General features: G+C 34.3%; 1 long non-coding RNA gene across 1 annotated transcript; it reads right to left on the bottom strand.

The window, feature by feature from the left end:
• Nucleotides 1–1,080: 1,080 nt before the first annotated feature.
• Nucleotides 1,081–22,763, bottom strand: LOC104651873 (uncharacterized). The gene is made up of 3 exons (XR_745289.3): nucleotides 22,704–22,763; nucleotides 2,049–2,105; nucleotides 1,081–1,810 (listed from the first exon to the last, which is right to left on the bottom strand). It is a non-coding gene; the product is annotated as an uncharacterized LOC104651873 (long non-coding RNA).
• Between the last annotated feature and the right edge of the window lie 3,393 nt (nucleotides 22,764–26,156).

The raw sequence follows: 26,156 nt of genomic DNA on the forward strand, positions 1-26,156 counted from the left end.
GGGTCAGCCTTCAAGCTAAATGTTTATTTTTCTAACTGTTTTATAGTGAAGTTTGGTTAAAAGACTTGGCACAGTGCTTTTCAGTTTAATTTTCAGCCTGACAGAAATGCTGGCCTCAGTGTGTGTATGTGTGTAATTTAGCTGCTGTGCTACTGGAAGTCTATGGAAGATTAATGAATGGTGAGGCTCCGTGGCAGTTGTGAGGGGAGGCAGGATAGAGAAAACCAGCCACCATCTGTTCAAAATGCCTTTTGTAGTGCTTTTAAGGAAAACAGTTACCAGCAGGAGACAGAGGCAAACAATGGCTTTAAATATTAATGTTTCTGTTCTCACAAGTAAATATTGTAATTATACTTCTATTATCTTAACAAATAACTATGCATATTATGTTGCAACCATGTTGTATATGCAATTCTCCAAAGCAGGAAAATTACCAATAATTTAATATACTTACCAATACTTCTTCTCAATTAGGATCTTCAAGGTACGATATCTGTGAAATCCAAAGAAAAGTTCAGTAAATCATCTTTTACTTTGGAATCATTGTTTATCCTTAGAAGCACCATCATCTCATACAATTCATACAATATGCATTAATTGTGTTCTCATAGATTCATTATCCCAATCATGCCTTAAAATCTTTTCAGAAGTGTCACTGTATACCTAGAATGCTGTTATTTATTAGTATGCTCACTAAGAAAACTCTAGACTAGTGCTTTTCAAACTTTAATTGAAAACAAATCACCTGGGATCTTTTAAAATGCAGATTCTGATCAGTAAGTTTTGGCTTAAACCTGACATGATGAATTTCTAATAAACTTTCAGGTGATGCTGATGCTGCTAATCTATGGGTTGCACAATGATAAGTAATAATAGAGATTAATCTCTATGATGTCTTTTGCTGTAAAGAATAGTGGAGGGTGCCATTAAAAAAAGGTAAAAATATACATACACACCTGAATGTTGGTGTCTACTTGGCTGCATCATTGCCAGTGGTGGTAGAATGTCAACCACCCATTTGGCAACTGGGTGGTTAATATTCACCCAGTCACGAAATAACAATGACAACAACAACAGCAATAATAATAGAAACTCTTTAATGCTAATTGGATGGCATTAGAACCAGTATTGGCGCTTTTATCAATACTTTGTGTTATATCAGGAAGTCATAAAATATGTACATAAAAACTTGTACATTTTAATTTAAAAACATAAATGTTAATTTTTTCACCTATCTTTGATCTCGGGCCAAGGTACTTTATTTTAGTATAAGTCAGCTGATGAGATTTCCTTGTCATCTTTCTTACTTAAAAGGGACCCATAATTCATCACCTCAGATTTCTGGTTTTCATTTGTTTCAAGTGGAGCAATGACTTAAGTACACTTGCAAAGAACTATGATTAGAAGATTTACAGTAACTTTCAATTCTTTACCATTAGTGTCTCTATGCCTAATTCAAGTGTAATTTTTTTAGGGAAGTCAACTTTATTGGGAGGATCCAAAGCAGCCAACATAATTACCATAAAACAAAAATATTATCCTTCTTTTCATTTTACTTATTATTATTGCTATATATAATGATTAATTAATTTGTAGCTTCAGGGACAAATATAGCCAAAATGTTTAACTCATTACTAAACATTGGTAGCAGAACTATGTGTGTAAACTATACAAGTGACTAGCTGTAAGTGTAATTGTGCCATTAGTATCCATCAGTTTGTTTCACAGAAGGCAGAGAGAATCATAACCCATGAAGAAAGTGGTGGATGGTTAAGAAAGCTTCTCATCTTCAAGAAAATCCAAAGCACATCTGCAACGTTTAAAAAATTAAAGAGAATAAATTTATAATCTTCAGAAATGTTTCTCATAACCTCTTCTGATACTTCTCAATTGTGTTGTACATTTGGCTCATTTTTCCTTCCATATTGAGTGATATTTTCTTTTCCATCTCCCTTTTACCACTCTCAGGTTTTATTTCGAGGTGTGTGTGTGTGTGTGTGTGTGTGTGTGTGTGTGTATGCATCAATTTAGCTACTTTACATTCTTACCTTTTTCTCCATTTTCTCAAGTCTCACCTCTAATTCTTCTTCAGAATCATAAACTATCTGGCAGAAAATGGAGAAAAAAAGGGCAGTCTAAAATTATTTTCTTGGTAATGAAACTTCAGGGTATCTTACAGATAGTTGACAAACTTATTATTGCCTTATCCATCAATGAGCTAGGGTAGTAGTCTTTAAGGCTCTTGGATCCCAATAGATTAAAGTAACACTGCTGTTTGTTAGTAGAGAATGCCTTATATGATAAGGATCATTCAAATAATATAAAATTGCAGATTCATGAAATAAATACAAATAAATACATATGACTCCATTACCTGGAAACAAAAACCAGTCTAGAAGTTTTTGTTCTTAACATAATTACCTTAGTCCCACCAACTAACAATGAGATCATGAAATATGAGCAAAATATAACTACATTTTTCCCTCTTTTCTCTTAAAAAATGTGATTTTTCATTATTCACAATTCTCATCACAGAAATAAACAACAGCAAAAGTAATTTAAAAAATAAAAACATGTTACAGTCAAAATTTCAATAGAACTATGCTAGAAAAAAATTACCAAAGACTTTAAATATTTAGAAAAAAATACATACATAATTAGCTTAATTACTACTTATGCAAAAAATTTGATTATACCTTTATGCTTTTATGTCTACCTAATAATTTTATAATTTAGTGAGAAAAGGATTGGATTGAATTCTGAAAATTTCAATTCTCATATCAGTTTAAATGTTTATTGATCTTATAGCACCAAGTAAATAATCTTTTTGAAATTTATTTTACTCAGCTATTTTCTGTAATTCTAACGTGCCTTTCAAAATTTTTATTTTCAGAATAAAATCTGTTGTAAAATATGTAAAAGCCAAAATAGACAAAGTAGACAATCAACAATTTTTTAAAGGAATGATTTATATATTATTATATGTAAGCAGAATTTTTGGTTCAAATTAGAATATGGAAAACAAATGATTTTAATCATCTATTTTCCTGATAAATGGCAAAATATTTTTATGACATTAGATGTTTTATTCAATATCTCTTTGTTAATGATTAGAAGAAGTGAAGAGGAAGCCTCTCCAGGTCCAGGAATTAGACATATACAGTATTTATCAGGACACAGTTGTCTTTCTAAGGCTTTTGATTTACAACCATACACACAGAGAGACACACACATCTGCAAACCCAGACAAAGCTACCAATTGATGTGCCTTTGTATGGATGATATTCTACTTTATTCACTATTGGTTTGGTCTCTTTAAATAAGTCATCCAGTGTTTACAGGGCACTGTATTAGCAAAACTGATTCAATGTGATATTCAGGCTAATTATTTTATTCTTCTGGGGTTTTTGACCTGGTTTCTATTTCAGAAGTCATAAACAGTGTGAATTTGGATTAGCGAAACTGTTCTTGCCTGTAAATGATTTTCCAGTAGAAATAGCTCAATCAACAGTAAATCAAAAGCAAAACTACTCTCAGAGAATTATCATTTTCTAATATAGATATAACATTAAAGAAAAGAAACCCACCAAAACTTCTTAACAGATTTAATATATTTTATTGTGAAAATTTTTACCAAGTTTTCAATGTAAATTGTGCTTATTGAGATACAGATATTTAATTGAAATCTAAATGTAGAAGAATTTGTGATCATAGTTATGGCTACCTTACCTTAAGAACAAAAATAAATATTGCCTAACAGTTGAATAAGATGAATCCAAAAAATCCTTAAATGTAAGCAATTGCCTGACTCAGTGGCTCACACCTGTAATCCCAGCATTTTGGGAGGCCAAGGTGGGTGGATCACCTGAGGTCAAGAGTTCAAGATCAGCCTGGCCAACATGTGAAACTGCATCTCTACTAAAAACTCAAAAATTAGCTGGGCCTGGTGGTCAACACCTGTAATCCTGACTGCTCAGGAGGCTGAGGCAGGAGAATCAATTGAACCCGGGAGTTGGAGGTTGCAGCAAGCTGAGATCGTGCTATTGCACTCCAGGCCTGGGTGACAAGAGTAAAACCAGGACTTAAACAAAAACAAAAACAAAAAAGTAAGCAACTAACGCTAACAAATAGCTTAGGTAGCCCACACTGCCTATGGCCATGCTACAAAACTGTAGGCATAAAGCAGAACTGACATCTGATGTTCTCATGTTCTTTTCAAAAATTGGGTTATCTTGGTGTATCCCTTAGAAGACTGTACATTAGACTGAAATTGCCCAGTATCAGTAATTTTAGAAGTACTTTCTCCCAACCTAAAACAAAGATATTCCTATTAGCTAGAACCTGTGAATATGATTTCTTACATGGCAAAATATAATTAGGTTTAGAGACCTTGAGGTGAGAAAATTAACCTGATAGCTAGTTAGACCAAATCTAATCACATGATTCCTTAAAAGCAGAGAACTGATCCCAGCTGTGTGCAGAGAGATGGCAGCGTAAGAAGGACTGGACTTGGAGCACATCTCATTGCTACTTCTAATATGTATGGGGCTGTGTGCAAGGAACTGAATTGTGCCAATAACCCAAATGAGGGAGGAAATGGATCCCCAGCTCTTACCCCTAGTCTTCAGAAAGGAATGCAACCACGCCAAAACTTTGACTCTAGCTGGAGTGAGATCTGTACTGAAGTTCCGACCTACAGAAAATAATACATTTGAGTTAGGTACTTTAAGCCCCTAGGTTTGTGGTCATCTATTAGGACAGCAGAAGAAAACTGATACAATTCCAAATCACATGTCTGGTTCAGTTGGCATGTCTCTTTAGTCTACTTCATTTGGCAGCTTTTTCAGTCTTCCTTTGACTTTCATGAACTTAACACTTTTGAAGATTGCAGACAGATTAGAAAGTCCTTCAATATGGGTTTCAGTGTCCATACCATTAGAGTTGGGCTATAAGCATTTGGCAGAATACCAAAGAAAGAGTACTATGAGTCTTCTCATTGTATTTTGTCAGAGAATGATTTTGATTCTGTCTATTACTGATGGTATTCACTCTAACCACTTAAGTAAGTTATCTACCAGGCTTTTCCAACTGTGAAGTTACTATTTTTCCTTTGGTAACTTTTAAAAGTTTTGGAGGGAGCACTTTGAACTGTATAGTTATCACATTTATCAACTGAGTGTTTATTACTTTACTAAAGTATGGGCTCTTGTTTTCCTCTTTAATTCAAGGGTTACAATCATTGCTATTATTTAGATGTCTCTATGTCTCTCCAGTGGATATATTCTCATCACTGTTTTTAGATTATCCCTTGGGATACTTGGCTATGAGGATATTCTGTTCACACTGCTGGGTTCCATTATCCACACCAGGTTACCCTAGATCGTGTCTTCCTATGGGCATCACTTTCACTGCTTCTTGGGCTCTGATGTTTCTCAGCAGCCACCCCCTATCCCAGCCCCACATAGATAGCCTCCTTGCTCTACTGGGCTGTGACTCTTAATTTTTGCAATTTTAAAACCTAAGTTAAAACTTCAATTGTTCTTTATGGAACCCAATAACTTAGTGTTGAAAATATATTAGTTACTAACTGGTACATGGTTTCAGGATATCATGGGGTCAGTTGCAAAATACTATGAATAAAAAATAGATTAATTTGTCAGTGATTAAGGGGAGTTGTTCTTAGTTTTGCTTATACATTCTACAGAGTTAGAGTAAAAAATTTCAAATGCTTCAATGCGATACAAACATTAAATTCTAGAAAATTTCATAATTGCATTCAGTAAACTTTAGTAAGGAAGTTTAGTATGAATGTTTATTCACCTCTTAATTTACTTAAAATGCTAGCATACAACACAAGAGTCATCAGAATCAGCAAGTTAAAGTGAAACGTATTTTATTGATTAGTCAGAAACCCTACATTCAAATATATGCCCTCTAATTTTCCATGAGCAAATTAATTATTCTTTTTTCCTCATTTATAAATAGTAGAATAATCTTTGTCTTGTTCACAGTGGAAAGCACATGAGTTTTCAAGTAAGATAAGTTTGGGTTTGGGTCTCTGTTTTCACATCAATAGCTATGTGGACTTTTGACAAATTATTTAATTTACCTCATCTTCTATTCCATCATCAGTAACATGATGATAGTAATTGCTATCTTAGTGATCAATCTGAAGTAGGAATGAAATGGGGCAATGTGCATAAATACATAAACCAATAGCTGTTAGGTATGTATGGTGTGTGACAGTAGTATCAACAATTAGACAAAAAAAAAGAGAGATATCAAAAATATTTTGTAAATTTCAAGGTGTTACAAACATGCGATTTATTTTATTATAAAAAAAAATTTTCCCTAACACTGAACTTCTCCTTTTAGGCATTATGACAAGTGTAATAATTTATTTTCTAGCATTTCTAAGGCTATATTCCCTACCAAAATTTAATGGAAGGAAAGAACCATGTTTGTGCTCAATGTCCTAATATTTGCCTATAATATTTTATTGTGGTTATTTGTGTTCATCTGTGTCTTCTTTCACATGAGAGTAAACTCTTCACAAGCAGTGTCTGTTATGAGGTTGAACAGACACTGAATGTAAAATAAAGAAGTGAAAAAATATGTGTGAAGTTCACATATCGGCAATATTGGTTCACATTCAGAACCATCTTTCTAGATCATATATACCGAACATAGAACATTTTAATAAAACCATAGAATATCTGTGTTTTTAAAAATATGTTTGAGTATGAGAAAATGCATGGTATCTTATGAGAACTTCAAACTAATTTTGGATATGTAAGATATTACTTTTTCATTAAATAAATCTGAATTCACTTCCATTACCAGAAATAAAAACAAATAACTAAAATTATTGTTGCTTTGTACATTATTTTAAGTTAAAAAAAATTAGGGATAATATCTCAATTGTACCACCATGTTGACCAGGCTGGAATCAAACTCATGGGCTCACACAATCCTCCCATCTCAGCCCCCCAAGTAGCTGAGACTACAGGCATGTACCACTGTGCCTGGCTTACACTTTAAGACCCAAAGTAAATGTCTGGAGACAGAATGAGGAATTGTGTCCAATTTAAAACTGTAAGAAGGGAGTAGCTTAAAAAACAAGTTGGTTATTTCCACTAATTATTAAATTTCTCAATTATTATTTAAACTTCAAATCAGTAATTTTATTACTAGTATTATTGTTAGAAATGTTTATATTTTCTCTTGCTCTTAAATATTTCCCTATAAAGTTGTAAAAACACTTAGATTTTACTTTATTTATTTTATGGAAAAAGTAGCACATGTCAAATTTTTGACCAGGGCATTGAATATTGCCCAGAAGACTAAATAACTTGTTATCCAATATGGTTGAAGAGAGTGAGTGTTGGGTGTCTGTGTGAATGTTGTAAATTTCAGGAATGGAGCCAGAATGAGAACTTAGTATCACTAGAGTGTGAGAGAGACAAACCATTATGTCATACATCATACCCAAAGTACAACATTAGAATGATCTTCCAAACATTTCTAGAAATCATTTAGCCAGCACAGCACTTTTATGTGGACTAACCTAAATACTAGTAATTGCTGAATAGCATCTTGAAGTTAATACTGAGTACCTGGAACCTAGTTTTTAAACCCAGTCCATATTTTAATATAAATTTTATTTATATTTTAGTGTTACTTTATGACAAGGTATCGGTATTATTTTTTCTTTGATCAGAAAAATATTTTGACATTATACTATAAACAGCTTCTTTCTCACCCATGCTATTATACAAAATTATTTTAAAAAATTCATTTACACTATTCTATCTTCTCTGATATTCCAAACTAGCAGTAAATATTGTCAAACGCATTTTAATGTAACACAATCATTTACAAAGTAAATCTTGTTTTTCAGAGAGACGTATTTATATCTAGAAGTAATTCACTCTATGTGTGATAAACAGAATTCAGTTTTGCATTTTTAAGCAAGGGCCACTGACACTTAGGGACTTCTATCAAGTGCTCAAGGAATTCCATTTTAGTAATGAGACAAATTCCGACTACTATACATAGACATTTCGTTTGTAGTCCACAAGGACTTTTGAGTCTACCTAAAAATAATAACAGTTAACACAATTTGGAATTTAATTAAAAGACTGAAGAGAAACTATAAGAGCAAGAGGGAAGATGGCAAAAAGATTCCTTAGTGCTTAAGAGTAAAGAATTGCGTGTAGCATTTTAGGGACAGTAATTTGAAGAGTCAGGATGGTCCAGGACAAATCTAAGGCCACCACACCCCTCTACCTCTGCATCTTTCCACTAAGACTGGAAAGTGAAGTTTCTACAATCCATGCTCCCTGCTGCTGGTGGTTTTCAGTGATTACCTAAAAATTATCAAGATTCCCAAAAGCCTAGTACAAGAAATTTAACTTAGTTTTATTGTGATTTGGATTATTATTGCACAGAATATATTATTGAAAGCATACAAATACTTGTAAGCTGTTGTTAGGCAACTGACATCTAAAATAAGTATCTTTAAATTAACTTTTCAAGACTACAAGTGTTAATAGTGGGGAGAGAAAATGGGGTTTAGATTTTCAGTGATCTTATTTTCACCTGCAGTTTTAAGTTTCCCCTGAAAAATCTTCCAAATTCTTTAAAAGGCAAACCTATTAATATTGCCTTCCTGGCTAATATTCTTCTACGACCTTAATTAAACAAGATAAAACACAGATTCCTCAGCATATAGTAGCATGATTCCGCCCACTTTCCTATTTCTGTTTAGCCGCTTCTCACAAACCCTTTGGAAGTCGATCTCAGCAAGCTGCTGACTGCTTTCTGTGTGCATTTTATGTGATGTTCTCTCTGCCTCGACTAACCCATTTTTTACTCAGTGAGAGCATACCCATGGGAAAAAACTTCAACTCATAGCCCTGCACCTTTGTGAATGCTTACTAACTCAGGCAGAGTATAGCGCTTCCTTCTGTGTGGCTCCCATGTCTTTAATGACATTGCTGTAATTATGCTTATGTGTTCACCTCTTCCATTAGTCTGTAGATGCTTCAAAAAGAGAGATCATGTTCTATACCTCCATGATCCTCTTGTGCCTAGACAGCATAGGTGTTTCGTAAAGCATTGTTGAAAACGAATGAGTGGAAGAGAAACATTACTAAGATATCAAATAGGTTCAGAACATAGACGAAAGAGACAGTTCTAAAAATAACAATTCATTTACTTGACAATTTTCTTAGGGACAACTAATCTAACTTTTCTTGCAAAACTACCTTCCTCATCCCATGTAAAAAGGTAGAATAAATATGATGCCATTACATTCAGTGCACCCTAGTGGTTACAGAGAATTGACAGCACTTAAACATAGGGTTTCACTCTCATAACAGTTTTTCACACCTCATCTCTACAGCTCAGCCCACTCCTTAACAACTGAAAAACGTTCCGGTGATTTTGTTTACTTGAATATTTATAAGATCTGCCATTTGTAATTTCTTGAGGTTTTTTTTCTTTTTCTTGCTTATATAAAATGACATCTATAATGCTTTTAATGAGCTTCTGTATCCAGCACTCAAATGCTGTTGACATTAAGGTAAACAATATAATTTAGACAAACACTATGGAAATCTTTAAGTGCATGCATGCACAATATGTTATCTTCTGCAAATTTTTATGGAAATATTATGTTTTTTTATTTTAACACAGTAGACAGGTACTTGAACAAAAATGACCTTTTTATATCCTAAGTTCCTCAAATCCACTACTGTGATTCAGTTTTGCATATTGCACCTGCTGAGTTCCTAATGCAAACTATCACAGTGTGTGGTCCCTGTTACTATCAACATGAATTCTCTCATTGTGATTTCATATCTTCAGCACTGATTATAATGATTCTTTGTCAGCTCAAAGCTGTCAACATTGTTCTCAAAGGACTACAATCTTAGCTAAAAAAAAAAAAAATACTGGGAGCTAGTCACACAGAATTAAAGGTGAACTAGTGTTCTCAAAAAAAGAAAAGGAAGACAAATTTTTCTCTATTTTCTCACTGACAAGAAAATAATAAACTGTATAGTTTTGGTTTTGTCCTATCACCTTATTAATGAAACTCAATAACTTTTAATGAAACCCATGGCATCATTTTTATTTTTTCTTATTTTACTACAGCAATATTCTAAATATAAGCGCTGATAGTTATTTTTCTGCCTAATCCTCCTTAACACATTTCCCTTTTCATAAAAAGTGATAAACTACACAAACACTCAACTACCTGATTACGCAAATACCTCTGCTAATTTGCCAAAGTTAGCAGAAATGGTGCGTACAGTATATTGTTGGCTATGCATGGGTGAAGGGTGCAGAAACAGCACAAGGCTATATATTTCACACTCCATAAACAAAATGGCGAAACACGCACTAGAAAGGTGCAATACTTATCTAATCTAAATTCAAGCAACATCAGTAGCTTTGATCTCTATTAGGTTAAATCATTGTCTCTTCAAGGAATGACCAAATCATTAACCCAACAAACCAGTTGATGAAAATACTCACATATATGAATACTGAGTAAGCAACATTTCTGATACAGTAAGAAATAACTCCACATAGTTGAACATAACAATAATGGCTGGAATAGCTCTAAAATTTTATCATTTTTTATGTGTCCATTCATACAAAAAATATATTAAACATCTCTGAACCTGAGTAAAGTCCTAGGCATTAAAATAACAAAGATAAATAGCAACTTTTGATGCAATGAATCTCGTAGTTTAGTGAGAAGAGCTAGCTCTATAGACAAATTAGTAAGACAGAACATTGTTAGAACTCATATAAGTAAGATAATCTCGGCCATAACAAACAACCCCCAAATTACAGTGGTTTTTAAAAACTAATGTTGTCCTCATCACTGGGCTATTATTCTCCTCTGTATTGTCTTCATTATGGAGTTCAAGATAAAAGAAATATTCTCTGAGAAGTATTTCTGACTCTTAGTTTTATTTTTATCTGGAAGGGACACGTGCCAATTTCACTTACATTTCACTGGTCAGATCAAATAACATGGCCAAAACTGACATTAATGTAGCAGGAAAGTATAACTTTCCCTCCACAAGGAGCAAGAAAAAATTGGAAATAACTATTCTGCTCTCATAGTACTATAAAACAGAGGTGGACCATGCACTTTTGGAAGACACTGGACAAATCAGTGTTAATTCTGGAAGAATCTGAGGTGAGAAGGACATCACGGAGGAGGTGACAATTAAGGACAATAGATATACCCTGTCAATACTACCTTCTTACATTATTACTGAGTGGGGGAGTAATTCTCTACAGAAATTTAGTGGTCTAGAAGTATAAAAGAGAATGGCATGTTTGGATAGGAGAGAAAAGTTCAGGACCCAAAATACAATATTTTGCAGAGTAAGAGAAGTAGTGACTTCAGTGAAAAAATAAGGCGTCTTCAAGACTAGATTATGGGAACTGGACTACATTTTGTCAGCTCTGGAGAGTCAAAGGAAACATTTAAACAAAAAGGACATGGACTTTAACCAAGTCCCTGAGATCTCACAGGGAAATGGGAAATACAGAGCAGCTAGATTACGGACTTTAACCAAGTCCCTGAGATCTCACAGGGAAATGGGAAATACAGAGCAGCTAGATTATGGACTTTAACCACGTCCCTGAGATCTCACAGGGAAATGGGAAATACAGAGCAGCTAGATTATGGACTTTAACCACGTCCCTGAGATCTCATAGGGAAATGGGAAATACTGAGCAGCTAGATTATTCTCAACAGGATGGGGCCTAAAATAGAGAGAAACAGTAGGAATGGGAAAGGGTGACTTGCTGCTTCCTGGGAAGTTTTAATTTCAGATATATTAGTTGATAATTGGGAACTTAGCTAGTCTACCTTCGATAATGAAATAAAATACAAGGATATAAAGACATTTGTTGAGTGACTGAAACTGACTTTAAACATTATGCTAGTAAACATTATTATTTAATGTTTTAATAAATTACTTTAAATGTTATGGTAAAAATATATAAAATTTGCCATTTTAACCATTTTTAAGTGTACAGTTCAGTGGCATTAGGCATAGTCACATAGTTGTGCTACCAACACCACCATCCATCCACAGAATATTTTTCATCTTTCAGAAATGAAACTATGTACCCATTACGCAGCTTCTCATTTCATCCTTCCCCAGTCCCTGGCAATCATTATTCTACTTTCTGTCTCTATGAATTTGACTAAACTAAATACCTCATATAAGTGTTTTAATTGTATTAAAAGAAGGAAAAACCATAAACAATTTTATGAGATGTATCTTTTTTGAAATTATATCATTGATTATCATAAACCAATTTATAAAATTATTATGAAATGTGCTATTTGGGAAGACCGATAACTGCAAAACTCACGCATTCACTGAAAGAAGTTATGTAACTAAACATAAAGTTATACACAGCAGTATGTCTCTCAAAAACATCATACAGTTGAATCTTGATTTTTACATCCAATTTGATGATCATTGCCTTTTTAGTTAACTTATATTGTGGAATTTGCATCTATCATTTTCACATTTGCTTTCAATTGGTCTTGTGTCTTTGTTGTTCTCCTGTGATTACTTTATTGCCTTATATTGAGTTAAATAAATATTTTTATTTCTCTGTGTTTTTTTTGAGATGAAGTCTCGCTTTGTCATCCAGGCTGGTGTGCAGTGTTATCATCTTGGCTCACTGCAACCTCCACCTCGCAGGTTCAAATGATTCTCCTGCCTTAGCCTCCTGAGTAACTGGGACTACAGGCATGAGCCACCACACCCTGCTAATTTTTAGTAGAGATGGGTTTCACCATGTTGGCCAGGATTGTCTCAATTTCTTGACCTTGTGGTCTGCCCTCTTTGGCCTCCCAAAGTGCTGGGATTACAGGCATGAGCCACTGCACCCAGACTGTTTTTTAAACTGTATGGTTTTACCTTATTTTCTTAGTGGTTGTTCTACAGATTGCAACAGAATTTTAATTTAATTCTGGTAAAATACCTAAACTTGGCCTCAAGTGGCTCAATTTATTTCCTCCTCCTTTGTGCTGTGATTTAAATCCCAAGTATTAATAGTTTAGAATAAATATAGTTAGAAGCCACTAAAGTGTTTGGGCAAAGGAGAGCTAAGTTCAGATCTGCACACCCATGTTCATAGGGGATCATATTCTTGAAAAGCTCCTTACATAAACACACAGACACACACACATACACACACACACACACTTCCTGTTACCTAATGGGTGAAGTTCATGCTGCTGAAAGAGCAAGAATTTCTGAATGAAAAAGTATGGTTGCATTCCAGCTCTTATATTGTTAAGTCATACAGCATTGTAGAGTAAGCCCTTCTTGTAACAAGGAGCTGTGTTCCATAGATTTTTATGGCTCAGTCTGTGATAACATCTATCAGCTTATGCTGCATCTTAGGCTAAAATACAATCATCACAGAGGTTAGTGCCCACGTCCCCAGGTACCCAAGCAGCAAGTGCTAACTGCTCTGTTCTGTCAGCGAGATCTTGGCTCTTGCCCCGAACCCTCTTCTTTTGCCAGCTTTTGTATACTGAATTAATTTGTTACCCAGAATGTAGTGGTTTTTAGTCTTATTAGTAAATCATCTTTAAGACAAATTTTCTTTTCCAGTAGAAACATCATTTCTTATATGTAAATATTAGTAATTACATTTCAAGGAAATAACAATTTGTTGGACTGCAATCCATTATCAACGAGTCATTACCAAAAAATGTTAATTTCATTCGAAGTGGTAGACATATAATTCCAAAATAACATTTTGGGTTTTTTCTTTTTTGAGACGAAATTTTACTCTTTCACCCAGTCTGGAGTGAAGTGGCTTTATCTCACTGCAACATCCACCTCTCAGGTTCAAGCGAGTCCTCTGCCTCAGCCTCCCAAGTAGCTGGAATTACAGGTGCCTGCCACCACATCTGACAATTTTTTGTATTTTTAGTACAGACAGGGTTTTGCCATGTTGGCCAGGCTGGTCTGAAACTCCTGACCTCAGTTGATCCACCTGCCTCGGCCTCCCAAAGTGGTAGGATTACAGGTGTGAGCCACCACGCCTGGCCTTTTTATTAAAAAAAAAAAAAAGAAAGAAAGAAATTTTTCAACACAATCAGATTGTATATGACAAGTTCTTCATTGTTCTTTTCATAAACTAACTTGTAGGAACTGAGTCAAGAATCTCCTCATATGAAGAAAAATTGCATGTCAGACGTAAGGACAACCAGGACATTGAGGTAGAGGATGAATAACAGTCAGATAGATCAAGTGATGAGCTGTTTTTTTTTTTTTTTTTTTTTTTTTTTTTTTTTTTTTGAGACGGAGTTTCGCTCTTGTTACCCAGGCTGGAGTGCAATGGCTCGATCTCGGCTCACCGCAACCTCCGCCTCCTGGGTTCAGGCAATTCTCCTGCCTCGGCCTCCTGAGTAGCTGGGATGACAGGCACGCGCCACCATGCCCAGCTAATTTTTTGTATTTTTAGTAGAGACGGGGTTTCACCATGTTGACCAGGATGGTCTCGATCTCTCGACCTCGTGATCCACCCGCCTCGGCCTCCCAAAGTGCTGGGATTACAGGCTTGAGCCACCGCGCCTGGCTATGAGCTGTTTTTAGATGCACCACAACAGATCTAAAATGCAGATAAAAAGTAGAATTGATATAAATGATTTATGGGAAATAACAAACAGAAGTCATGAGGAAAACAAACTCAGGATCCAGACTGTTTTCCTTAAACATGTTATTTCTGTGGACTATCCGAGCCCTAAAATACACAGATTCTCCTTTAGGGAGTATTTGGGATTCTGAACTGTTGCATAATTTAGTACATTTAATGTGACTTATAAAATGGAGTAAATTTAGACATTTATTGTGTGATACCCACATCATATTTAGAAATTGCAGAGTACTATTTTTAATAGGACAACATCAGAGATTGCGTCTACTAAAGACAGAAAGCCCCTCCCTCTACAATTCTTTTCCTTAGAGAATTATGAATCACATGACCCATTGGGATGTCTGGAAAGGCTACGTTACTGTATTTTAGTTCTTATTGTGTATACTAAATAGATTTTAGAGAATAAGATTAAAAAGAAAGAAAGGAGTTGTGGAGTGTTCACTCTAACTCCATGAAATTAGGTGGTGTGTGGAATTGAAATAAAAGAAAGAGGAGCGTATGAACTGGAATGCAGATTACTCTAATTCCTTCAATAGCAAGAATGCACAAAATGATGCCAAGACTGACCTTTTTTCTTTTACTCAGGTCCTGCAAGTGAGAAATGCACTAAAGATCTTTGAATCCTGATTAGGAAAACATAAGAACAAAGCGGGAGAAGACATAAGAACACTTGATCATATTAGAGAAGATGGACTGCCCAGTATTTTTGTGAATTCTTCCTAAATCAGAGGGCTTCACATCTTCTTTCCTGTGCATGGTGTAGTTGTCTAGATGTGCCAAAATGAGGCTCATCATTTTACCAGCACAATATATAAACACACAGGGTAGTTAGAGTTTTTAATGTGAAAAATAAATTAACATTATATCACGTAATTTATGGGAAATGTGCAATATATTTTGTTGACTGCATGTAGAACTTGGAAATATGATTTATATGAATTTGCCATTTCAGCATGATGAATTGATTGTCACATTGAGGATTATGGAATTAGCTGGAAGAACAGATGATTAACCACCACAGCATTTTGGCTAGTGAAGTTTTACCTTCTGATTTTTGAACATTAATAAATCATACTTCAGCATATGAGATTGTTTTGGCAATAGAGTCACTTATCAATTTAATCATTTCAAACCAGAGTAATGTGTAAGTTGCAAATGCTGCAGACATGAAAACCAGTTCCTAAGAACAATTGAGTACTATTCTTATAGTCACATTAATTACAGCTGAAACAAACCTTGAAGAGCTAAGAAAACTTAGCACAACTTATCTACTGTTTACTAGAAAAAAAAAAAAAGAAATCGATATGGCCATTAATTGCACAAATAGCAATAAATACTTTGGCTGCTCTCCAGGAAGTGTACCAACTGAGAGAATTTTTCGTACTGCTGGTTTCATTACACAGATCATAGTCACAGTAAAGCGGGCAGTGGACTGCTGTTCAATAAACTAAATTTAATGTTACTCAATTATGATCATCGTGCACAGATATAATACTAATAGGAATGTCAACCGCTATTACATTTTCAGATTTATGTAAAATAATTCAAATGCTATTTGCTATCCCTCAGATACAAGGTTCATCCAGTTGTTTATGCAGTTGGTCGATATTGATCATGCACAGCAAGAAGCATAGTAGAGGCCCAATAGCAAGTATATATAATATCCCCTGTGCCAGCAGCTAGGGTGCTATGCCAAGTACCAGGGGCAGCATGCCAAGTCATCAAGCAGATAGCCTACCTCTGCAAAGCTGCTTTTTTTTTTTTTTTTTTTTTTTTTTTTACAATATTTCTTTGAATTGCTCACATGTGCCATGAATAATTCTTGCCAACATTACCCAGCATGAAACAGAAATGAAGGCAGGAAAATGTCTTTCTTAGAGAATTCTTTGCAAAACTAAATGAATCCAGGGAAGATATCACTCTGGCATCATTATATGTTGTTATGTGGCTGGGGCTGTGTCATTTAGCAAAAAATGTTACAAAAAACTATTCAGTGGGATGAACAGCTCATGTATATGATTTTGTATACCACCTGCAAAAAATATGCCAAACCATATAATCAACCACCTGGCCAAGTTAGTAGGGTAGCTAAACACTACTTTGCCGTTGTACCCACATTTTCAGGAAGTTTGAGAACATAAACAGACACAGGCACAATGAACATGTGTACACGATAAGGTTTGTTAAAGCTTTTCTGTTCAATAAAGCATATAGTGCCTGCTGTTCGAAGTACTGTTGAACAGATTTGCTTTATTTCTAATGAAGGTGTTTGGGCATTTTCCTGGCACAAATGGAGTGAAATTATGTACTTAAAACAACGTTTTAAAACAACAGCATAACAAACCACCACTTCTATTGCACTGCAACAGATTGGAAAAAATGAAAATAGATATAAACTGAAAGTCAATAATGAATTAGTGTTGTTACTATGGATGAATCATTCATTTAGGAGAATCTTATTTAGTTTTAAACAACCTGTGTGTCTAGCAACTTCCACTGAATTCCTTGCTGCCTAAAACATGTGTTTTTTATAATAGTCTCCGTACCATTGCTCATGGGGAAAATACTTTACAGGTGGCCTCTTTACTTATTTGGATATAAGTGAATATGAGAGTAATTTGATTGTAAACTAATCTTTATATCACCAGATTTCCAGTGTCAGCAATGTCAATCTCATTATCTCACCTTTTCACTAGCTCAGCACTGGCTTGCTTTCTGTGGCAATGCACCTTTTAAAATTCTAGCCCCTCATTGTTTGACAGATTACTAGAGGAAGAACTAATAACTAGATGAGGGTATTCAATGTGAAACAAAGGGAGTTGCTGCTTACAGACCAAGGTCTCTGGCTCTCATTATCTCTGTGGCTCTGAGTTTAAGCTCATTAGATCCTCCCTTTTATCTCTTTTTAATATAGAAAGGCTGATTTGGGACTTGTTGACTCCATCCCAACTCCTTAAGAAAAACGTTAGGATTTTGAACACATAGAGGCGTTCTGCTGTGCAGTATTAATTTTCTACTCAGAAAGCTTTTTTATTTTGGTTATTTGGTTATATCCTACCCTAATTTTTTTGTGTGTCTTTCATTTGAAAGAAAGCTTCCCTTATGGGAGCTTTCAAATGTGCATTTGCTTTGTGAGAACATATAAAGATATTTTGCCAGTCATTTCAAATGTTCTTGTTTACTTCTGTTTTCTCTAGAAACAGAACTTTTAAAACCTATTAATAAATATGCTGTCTATATTAAATGCAAAAACTAGAATGGAGACATGATTTTCTTTTAATTTAAAATAATGTCTAGACCAGAACCTAAGAATAAAACAAAATTTCTTATAAGCATATAATTAAAATATATTACATAATGTTCTTAGAATTTAAAAAATCAACTTTAACATTTATTTTTAATGCTCACTATGAGATAAAGAATTTCTCCTCATTATATAACCTCCCACCTTTCCTCATGTCTAAATTTTTTTTGGTTTAGTTATGTATATTTTCATTTTACAATTTTTAACTTTTGCTCTATGCTTTGAAATAGTAAGAACATTATCCACTTTTTAAATTTTTGGTTGACCTTGAATACATTATGATGTTGAGTATCAGTCACTCCAGATGTTGCAGTTAGACTAACATGAGGAAAGAAAATAATCCCTGTGTCCCAAAAACTTTGCCAAAGTACATTTTTCTAAATATCCAGGACAATCACTTTTCAAAAATATATTTTCACCTATTTTTCTTCATCCTGAAATCATTCTGCCATGAATTTTTCCACCTCTTATCATTTTTCTCATATTTCTACTTCCATTTTTCCTTTTCCTTTTCCAAGAGAATCTTTCAGAATATTTATTTTTTGTTGTTGTTTTCTCTTTTGAGACGCAGTCTCGCTCGGTAGCCAGGCTGGAGTGCAGTAGTGCAGTATCGGGTCACTGCAACCTCCACCTCCCGGGTTCAAGTGATTCTCCTGCCTCAGCCTCCCAAGTAGCTGGGACTACAGGCACATGCCACCACACCTGGCTAATATTTGTATTTTTAGTAAAGATAGGGTTTCACCATGTTGGGCAAGATGGTCTCGATTTCTTGACCTCATGATCCACCTGCCTCAACCTCCCAAAATGCTGGATTACAAGTGCAAGCCACTGTGCCTGGCCAGAATATTTAGTTTTACATAAGATAATAAGCAATTTCATTACGACTGAAAATGTCTTTATTTTGCTTTACACTGCAATATATTAACTTAGAACTTTAAGTTCAAAATTGTTTGCTTGTATAGTTTTCAAAACTTTCAAGACATCGCTACACAGGTGTGCAGAATCTGATGTTATCAGCACTGTCTTAGGTCAGTTTGATATTTAACTCTTGTGGGTAGGATATTTTTGCATATGCTTTATTTCTTTTATCTTGTTTCAGTCATTTGTGAACAGTCAGATCTTTGAAGACTATGTTCTGGAATATTTTCCAGGGATTTTGTGTTTTCTGTCTTGTTTGTAGTGCCTCATTCTGGACTCTATAGCTCTCATAGGCAATTGTCAAACAACTGGGAGTAAATCTCATTATCCCTTTTCTCACATCTGCCTTCTTTTTTCTTTGGTTCTTTATACTAGGATATGTTTTCAGCTTATTGTTCACATCAATAGATGGCCCTTGAAATTCATCTCTGCTGTTGTTCTAGCTATCTACTGATAATACTGTTAATTTCCGAAACCCTTTGTTACTCTTATTTTCTTTCCTTAATCCTTCATTCTTCCATCTCCCCCTTACTTCCTCCCTCCCTTTCTCCCATCCTTTCTTCTGCTGTTTCCTTCCTCTCCTCTTTCTATTCTTCCTTCTTTCTTTCCTTACAAATATGTAGTAGACTATTCTGGTTTTCTTGAAGTAATTATCTATTAAATTTTCCTGATGTTGTCAACAGAAGTTTTTTTTCAACATGGATGCAAATATTAATGTCATACATTATTTTGGTACTTTATTCTGTCACTGGAAAATGTTTAATTATGTTTGGAAAATCTTGGGGATTTGAATCTACTTTCTCAATTTGTTTTATTATATGTAAATAAATCAAACATTTCTGATAAAAATTTATCATCTGAAATTGAGATAGGCTATAAAGGTAAAATCACGGTGGACTTGGAAGAACAGTAAAAGAAAGAAAAATATATCATTAGTTTTATATTGATTTTATTTTGAAATGATAACATTTTAAATACATTGGAAAAGAAATATGTAACTAAAATTATATTCAACTGCTTCTTCGTGCTTTTTATGTGGCTACTAGAAAATTAAAATTACATGTATGTTTCTTACTATATTTTTACCAGACAGCACTATATATACCACATGGCTGGTATATATACATTAGTACCAATAAATCCAATCAATCTGAAACCATGTTTTCTCTGTTTTGGTTTAGTGTTCTCAGAAATTACTTTTACCCACAATTTTGATTTATTTGCTATATATGTATTAATATTATAATCTTGTGTTTTTTATGGTGTGTAAATGTTCTGGTCCTTTGGTACTCATCATACTGAAGCTGACCTTAGTCTTGGGTGGCCCCGTTAGCACTGAAAGGCAGTGGAGGTGGACATGAGGTAATGCCCCTTCAGGGTCTAGAAGCAAGGCATGATTTTGCGGGCAAGTGAGGCTTCGTGGGAGTGGGAGCTTTATAGTCATTTAAATCAAATAAATCATGTTAAATATCATTTTCAGTATCAGTCTCCAAGACTTTCCCAATGAATACTCTAATTAGTATATAAGATACTGGAAGATTTTGTGAATTTAATGTATGCTATAATTTCTCAACCCACAGCATCTGGCTCTAAATTTTTCTAGGGTGGTCATGGAAATTTTTTCTTTCTACCATGGCTTTTTTTTTCTTTCTTTAGGACTTAAAGCCTATCATGTTATTGCCACTTTAAACTTGCCAGTGCATAAAACAACCATTCATCCGTATGGTCTTATACTCCTCATTTCCACAGTGTGATGGTATGGCAGCATTCATTCAGTCTGCCAAAGAGGGACTGTGAATGATAATTTAAGCAAATCATTTGCAATCTGCATGTAGAGGTTACTGGTACTCTATTTGAAAATAATTCAATCACTGCCATGGAGACCAACTAGGAATCAATTTCAGATTCCTGTCAGCAGAGTGCGGCTGTAAGTTACTTACTGTATTATGTGAGTTTCGGTGACAGAATCTACTTTAGATAGTTTAACAAGAAAGAAATTTAAGAGAAGAAATTAAGTTTAAAAGCGTTGGGTGATATAGTATAATCCCCAGGAAAGACTGCCAGAGCAATGCCTCAGAACTGCCTACCCATGGGAGCGATAAACTCAACCACTTTTGAAAATGTAGGAATCAAGGAGCTATCATCACAACTTCAATTTTCTAGATTACATTGTCACTGTTGTGATCTTAGTTACAAAATAAATATCTGCCTAGTGTTTTGTGAACCATCTGCAGTATTTGCTCATACTAGTTTCCAAGAACAGGAAACTTAGAACCAGAGAAGTGAATTTGTGAGCAGATGCTATAGAAATTCAGGAAAAAAGATACTAATATAAAGAACATCATTATAGATAAAAAGAGACATTAAAGAATTGTAAAATCATTTATACAGAAAGGTATTCTAATTCTAAACTTTTGTGCACTTAGCAACATATGATTAAAATATGTAGCACAAAAAAGATATAAACACATAGAGATATAGACAAATGTACCATCAGAATGAATGATTTAATAAATCTGTCACAGTAATTGATAAATCAAGCAGACAAAAAAATCTATAAGGGTATAGACAATTTGAATAACATAATTAACAAGCTTGATTTACATATATAAATACATATATTCTGAAAAGTAAAAACTATAATATAAATAGTAATAATTATACATTTTTCTGCAAAGTGAGAAATATGAATGATTTTTGTTCAAGCACATATGGATATTAAGCTTTAAGCATGCTTGTCTTTTACTCCAGAGGGAGACATTACATCTATCTTCCAAGGCTGTTTACTATGCAAAAATCCTTTAAAAGATAATCCTGGACAAAGGGTAGTCACTGCCTTGCTTGTATGACATAAAGATCTATGGAGAATTACCTCCAATAATGGCGTGACTGAAAGTTTTGAGATTACTCACTAATTATCTTAAAGACATATCATCAAATGTGTCTTATGTTGCCGTTGCAATCTTAAAACACTTGCCACATGTAGTTTTACAATTTTATTGTGGTAAGTAGTACACACGTGCACTAACTTTTCCTTCACCTATGAGGGTTTAGTGGATAGTATCATTGGTTTAGCATTCTCCTTTTACCTTTGCTCTTGCTATGGTTTATGGTGGGAGTAGTATAATTCCCTGCCTCATTGACATTGGGTTTGGACATATAACTTTCTTTGGCCAATGGAAGATAAGTTAGCTTTACATGTGCTCCTGTGACCTTGCCTGGTTTATCTTACAGTCTAGGTGCCTTGCTCTGTGCTGTGAAAAATAAAAATAGCCTGGACCGTGATTTCCTCTTCAGCTTAGACCTTGATCTTGCTTTAGTCCATTAAATGTGGTCATAAAAGACTACCTAAAACTGGATAATATATTTTTAAACGTTTACTTGGCATGTAATTCTGGTGGCTGGAAAGTTCAAGACCAGACAACTGCATCTGGTGAGGTTCTCTGGTTGTTCCAATTCATGGCAGAAAGCAGAAAAGGATCTCTTTGTCTCTGCAAAGAGATCACATGGACAGAAGAGAAGGTGGGGAAGTGTCAAGCACTTTTTAATAACCAGCTCCACCAGAAAAGAATAGTGTGAAAGTTCCCTTACCCCAGGGAGGACATATTGATGAGTGATCTGCCCACATGACCCAAACAGCTCTCACCAAGCCCCAACCTCCCAACATGAACACATTGGAGATCAATTTTCCACATAAGGTTCAGAGAGCACAAACATTCAAACCACAGCAGTCCTGAAATGAAACATAAGTAGAACTGACCTGAGCCCATTCTGCAGGCTGAAACACAGGTACTGTAACCACTCCACAGATCTAGGTTCAAAAGTAAATGCTTGTGTTGTAAGACACCGAGATTTTGGAAACTACTATGCAGAATTATTGAAACAGAAATTGACTAATTTGGAGGGAATGTTTTGTTATTTCCCAGGCTACTTGACACTCAGAACATTTACTTAAGTTCAGATGTCTGGGTTTTCATGGGAATTAGCTCATATATTGTTCCAAATAAAGAATCTTTCAGAAACTTTTGTCTAAAACTGGGTGTGGTTTTTAATGCTCAAATCTAATTACTTCATTGGGTATGTTGTGTGACAATTTTCTTCACCTCAACCCTCACACACATATTATGTGAAAATTGAAGCCTCTGTATCTGAGGTGTGGCTCACTAAGCACAGCAATTAAATTCCAACCTCAAGACCTCCTACTTAATTGGGGAATTCACTAACAGTATCCATTAAAGTGAGGCTTTCTTACTGCTAATCCAGTTCCTGTGTGATTGCTTCAAACTCTATAGTGGAAATCTTCTAATCCTCCAGTTTATAGTAGAAATTATTTATTTCAAAGTAATTTCATATGGGTCTTTCTTTTTAAAAAATGTTAATCATAGCAACATTATACAGTAATAATTATTACTCTTATTTTATATATAGATGATTAATGTAATTAATACTATTTTATTAATAAATATTTTCATTTTACATATAAAGAATAATGAAAAACTATATTACACTACTATGAGTATGAGAAATATTCTTTGGCAAATGAAAGAATAATTTTAAAAACATGCTATCAATAGATAAAAATCTAACTTGCAAATTAAGATTAAAGAAATGTCTAAATGAAACTGATTTGAGTATTCGTGGTTATACAAGACTTCAATTTTATGAAAAATTATAAAACATCTTTTGTAAATAGGCTGGAGTCTATATATCTGTGTATTTACATCTATATTTTTATAAAATGCTCTAGAATTTTCAAAAATATTTAACATATATCCATTATCTATATCCTAAAGAGTTAAGATAAAGTAAGAAAAAGCAACTTGTAAATAACTAATGTCAGTAAAGACCCACCTGCTATTACTTAATCATACCCATATTCTGCAGCAAAACAGCCACGTCAGGGTCATTACTGAGAAGAATGTCAAATTGGCCGATTTAATGTTACTTAGGGCTTACTTTATCTATATAACTGTCTCAGATAAGAATTGTAAGCTAATAATAATTACATTAGTGTCAGAAGTGTAAGGGACACCTATGGTTTATTTAGTAGGGAAAGATTGTTTTAATGTTTAAATTGAATTTTACTGTCTACTTTAAGATAGTTAAAATGGCATATGTAAAATATTCAGCCACCCATTAATGGTTGATAGTTGAAAAATACAATATGGCTTGAAATAGTTTGTCTGCTGCTCAGTCCAAGTGGCTTGTCAAAAGGCATGTGGTAACTTAACCTAGTTATTCACAGATAAATAAAGTTACTATATTTTAAGAAATACAATTTTAAAACATCTTATTACTATTATTATTATTTGAAATGGAGTCACACTCTGTTCACCCAGGCTGGAGTGCAATGGTAAGATCTTGGCTTACTGCAACCTCTGCCTCCTGGGTTCAAGTAATTCTGCCTTAGCCTCCCAAGTAGCTGGGACTACAGGTGTGCACCACCAAGCCACTCTATTTTTTGTATTTTAGTAGTGATGGGGCTTCACCATGTTGGCCAGGCTAGTCTGGAATTCCTGGCCTCAAGTAATCTGCCAGCCTCAGTCTCCCAAAGTGCTGGGATTATAGGCATGAACCACTGAGCCCAGCAAATTAAAAAAAAAAAATCTTATTATTAAAAGTTACCAACCATCTGTACTTCACTAGCACCCTGTAGATTTAAACATTTTATTTCTTTTGGTATAATGTTGCATTTTCCAAATTCATATATCTAATAGAAAAAATAATATTTTACAAAAGTAAATTTGTAAATAATAACTTTGAAGTAATGTGGTCTACATATGATCGTGGTTCTCACTCACAGATACAACACATTCACTCCAGCTTTCACACACACACACACACACACACACACACACACACACACACTCCATATTTGACACCAAGCCATCAGAAGCAATTATGAAAGAGCAAAAAAGAATACAGAAAACTAGTACAATCTGAAAAGCTATTTTGGAAATGGAGCCTATATACATAATTTTTAGAAATTCTTAATTTTCAAAGACAGCTAAGATTCCTCAAAATATATGTATCACTCATAAAAAGTAACAAGCACCCAAAATATTCACCATCACCATGTTGTGATGGCAAAGTAAAGTTGTTTTTGTTTTTTAAAAAATAGTAAGGTTGTTTTTGTCTTAAAACTTGCCTATCTTCAAAATGTTCAAAACGATTTTGTTTTCACATCTTCATTTATAATAAAAATGTTGAATGTGGAGAATTACAACAAAATTTAGGTTGACAATATGCAAAGGGAAGGAATTAGAGGAACATTTGATTGATTCACCATTAGCATGGATCTATTCTAAATAGCATGGTAGAGAGTAGTGGTATCTGAGCACTTTTGAAGGTTGTTGCTATTTTCTATTTGGAACAAAAAAACTAGGAATTGATGGCAAAGAGAGAATTTGCTTCCAGTGCTACACCGAACAATATGGTAGTAGTTAGAAAGATGAAACGCAAAGATGTCTGACGGGGTCCATGTTAGTCTTTTCCCTTCATGTGAGGCTCAGCTTGTCAAATCTTTCAGAATAACTGGTTAAAATGTCCATAGAGTGCTTGGCCAGGAACAATCAGTTAACATAGCAATGTTATTTATGTAGTGTTTTATAGTTTACAAGGCATTTTGCCACACATTAGCCCCTTTGTTTCTCACAACCACCCAGAGCGACTGATACATTGAATATTGTATTTTTCAAGTTCAAAGCTAAAAGCTGAATGAGTTTAAGCAATTCCCATACAAACACCCAGCATACGGTAGCATATTCACTACCTAGAGTAAAGTTTTATGATTCTAATCACAGACTTATTGCTATTGCATCTGCTTTGTGAGGAGGTTCAAATCATATGTTACATCAAGACACAAGATACATCATAATTTTGTTAAATATCAAATATGAGAAAATTTTTCTAGATGACTTCAAACTGGCCATGAACTTATTTTGCTCTAATATTTATTAACATCATAAAATAACTGCAAGGTGTAGGGAAACAAAATGTGTGTACAATGGGCTTCCTACTTGAATGATAGCTGTGTTACTGGTGTGATAAACCCTTTACTTGGGGTGAGATAACTTACAACATGTTTTACAGATAAACAAAACTAAATGTAAAGATATAGGGGTTTCTCTGTGAGTGTGTGTATGTGTGAACATTTCTCACTTCAACCTATAGGGTGTTTTCTATGCCAAGTTTCAAGCTAGACCCTGGATAT

Source organism: Saimiri boliviensis, chromosome 16 (assembly GCF_048565385.1).
Source record: "Saimiri boliviensis isolate mSaiBol1 chromosome 16, mSaiBol1.pri, whole genome shotgun sequence".
Classification (NCBI taxonomy): domain Eukaryota; kingdom Metazoa; phylum Chordata; class Mammalia; order Primates; family Cebidae; genus Saimiri; species Saimiri boliviensis.